The sequence below is a fragment of the Pogonomyrmex barbatus genome, unplaced genomic scaffold (genome assembly GCF_055798465.1).
Source record: "Pogonomyrmex barbatus isolate J1 unplaced genomic scaffold, ASM5579846v1 scaffold45, whole genome shotgun sequence".
Taxonomy (NCBI): Eukaryota; Metazoa; Arthropoda; class Insecta; order Hymenoptera; family Formicidae; genus Pogonomyrmex; species Pogonomyrmex barbatus.
In genome coordinates this window covers 2,501-5,000 of record NW_028297144.1, presented here as the reverse complement: position 1 = coordinate 5,000, position 2,500 = coordinate 2,501, and the positions used below count along the sequence as shown (strand labels likewise).

The 2,500-nt window shown below is 60.6% G+C and overlaps 2 non-coding genes across 2 annotated transcripts in view; both read right to left on the bottom strand.

The window, feature by feature from the left end:
• LOC148935491 (large subunit ribosomal RNA) overlaps positions 1-1,559 on the bottom strand; it is a 4,070-nt gene extending 2,511 nt beyond the window's left edge. Inside the window, exon 1 of the ribosomal RNA XR_016140309.1 lies at positions 1-1,559. This exon is cut by the window's left edge and continues 2,511 nt beyond it. This is a non-coding gene — a ribosomal RNA (large subunit ribosomal RNA).
• A 652-nt stretch (positions 1,560-2,211) lies between these two features.
• Positions 2,212-2,366, bottom strand: LOC148935490 (5.8S ribosomal RNA). Its single transcript, XR_016140305.1, has one exon. It is a non-coding gene; the product is annotated as a 5.8S ribosomal RNA (ribosomal RNA).
• Positions 2,367-2,500: the final 134 nt, after the last annotated feature.

Genomic DNA, 2,500 nt, shown 5'->3' with positions numbered 1-2,500 from the left:
GTGTCCCATGAGCGTCGAGTTGGGCGCCTTAACTCTGCGTTTGGTTCATCCCACAGCGCCAGTTCTGCTTACCAAAAATGGCCCACTTGGCACTCTGATCCGAGATGCTCGTGGCTTCATAGTTCAAGAAAGCCAGAGATCTCACCCATTTAAAGTTTGAGAATAGGTTGAGGTCGTTTCGGCCCCAAGGCCTCTAATCATTCGCTTTACCAGATGAGACTCGCGCGCGTTCCGTGCGGAACGGCCGAGTGCCAGCTATCCTGAGGGAAACTTCGGAGGGAACCAGCTACTAGATGGTTCGATTAGTCTTTCGCCCCTATACCCAGTTCCTACGATCGATTTGCACGTCAGAATCGCTACGGACCTCCATCAGGGTTTCCCCTGACTTCGTCCTGACCAGGCATAGTTCACCATCTTTCGGGTCCCAACGTGTACGCTCTGGGTGCGCCTCTTCTCGCGATGAGAACGAGACGCCCCGGGAGTGCGGAGCCGCGTCGCGACGCGGCCCATCCTCCCTCGGTCGACAACCAGGGCCGACCTTCACTTTCATTACGCCTTTAGGTATCGCTCGTCCCAATGACTCGCGTACATGTTAGACTCCTTGGTCCGTGTTTCAAGACGGGTCCTAAGAGTACCCAAAGCAGTAGCGTCGCCGACCGGTATCGGTCCCGCACAGGAGCACGAGACTCCCATTGGGACGTTGGCAGGCCTGTCGAAGGTTAACCGTACGACCAACAGCGGGCCAGGCACGGTGACGGCGCTAGGTCCGTTGCCTCCGTGTACCGTGGCGCGCGCTTGCGACGGCCTCGACGCACTCGTCTCGTTTGTGAAGCGTGCGGCCTGATACCTTGCGCGTACCGCCGGGCAGCCGGCCGGGCGACCGGGGGTTTGACGCGTGCCGTTTTACCGGCGACGCGTCAGCCGCCGCACCCGGGCCGTAGACCGACACCCAGCGGGTCGCGACGTTCTACTAGGGGAGAAGTGCACGACTACGAACGCCGGACATCGGCGCACGGCGGCGTGCCCGCGCGCGAGCCGCGAGGGCCCCGCGGGGCATCGCACACCGACGCGAAGCCAGCGTCGCTGACGATGAATCTCCCCGTTCGTTCTTTTGGGTTTCTTAGGTTTACCCCTGAACGGTTTCACGTACTCTTGAACTCTCTCTTCAAAGTTCTTTTCAACTTTCCCCCACGGTACTTGTTCGCTATCGGTCTCGTGGTCGTATTTAGCCTTAGATGGAGTTTACCACCCACTTAGAGCTGCATTCTCAAGCAACCCGACTCTAAGGAGAGATCCTCCCGAGACGGGCATCGGTCGCTACGGGCCTGGCACCCTCTGCGGGTAAGTGGCCCCATTCAAGATGGACTTGGACGCGACGCGACGCCTCGGGATAAGCGGACCCTCCCAAACACCACATTTCCCTGCGGCGGAACCGCGGGATTCGGTGCTGGGCTCTTTCCTGTTCGCTCGCCGCTACTAAGGAAATCCTGGTTAGTTTCTTTTCCTCCGCTTAGTAATATGCTTAAATTCAGCGGGTAATCTCGCCTGCTCTGAGGTCGTCAAAGTCAGTGTGTGGGTGACAGTTCGGGCGGACGACGGGGTTCGTAACACGAGTACACGACGAAGCGTGCCGGTCCCAGGTCGCGTCTCTGCTCTCTCGCTCGAGAGAGATATGGAGAGGAACTTCGTGGACTCGGACACGCGGTCGGCTCGCGATCCCCGCGGAGGGAACGACAGACGGGCGGAGCGTTAAGGTTAAGAGAATCGGATCTCCGCGCGCGACGCGGGGGGAGGCCTGCGACAACGTAGGGAGTGCCCGGTTCCGCTCTCGCGGAAGGGCGCCTCTCTCCGTCGGATCCTCCTCTACCCGCGTACACGTCTCGCGAGAGTCTCCTCTATTTCTCTCCTCTATTCTCGCGCCCGGTCGCTCGGCGCCCCGGTCAGCCTTCGTCACGTATCAATGTCATTTCGGACGACGCCCAGCCGGCGTGCGCGCGGCGGAAGAGCCCGGCGGGACTGGCGGCCTTACGCGTGGCGCGCAAGGGCTTCCCGCTGCTGTCTCTCCTCTCACCGCTGGCTTTCGCGCGGCACGGGGCGAACGTCCAACGATCGCTCGTACGCCGGTGCGCGCTGCCGTCGCCCGGTCGCCGTCGTCGGCGACGCGAGGCGAAGCGCGCGAACGCGGGCGCAAGCAGTCTCTGGGTACTAAAACGACCCTCAGCCAGGCGTGGTCCGGGAATTGTATCCGTGGACCGCAATGTGCGTTCGAAATGTCGATGTTCATGTGTCCTGCAGTTCACAAGTTGACGCGCAATTAGCTGCGTTCTTCATCGACCCACGAGCCAAGTGATCCACCGTTCAGGGTAATCGCATTTTCCTTTCTCTCGCCGCGTCTCCATGGAGAACGCGACTCGAAGGTATACAGTCCCAACGTGTTTTGTATATCTACGCTCGCTGCCCACCGGGGACAGAGTTCTCTCTCCGTTCCTCCGGGGCGCGA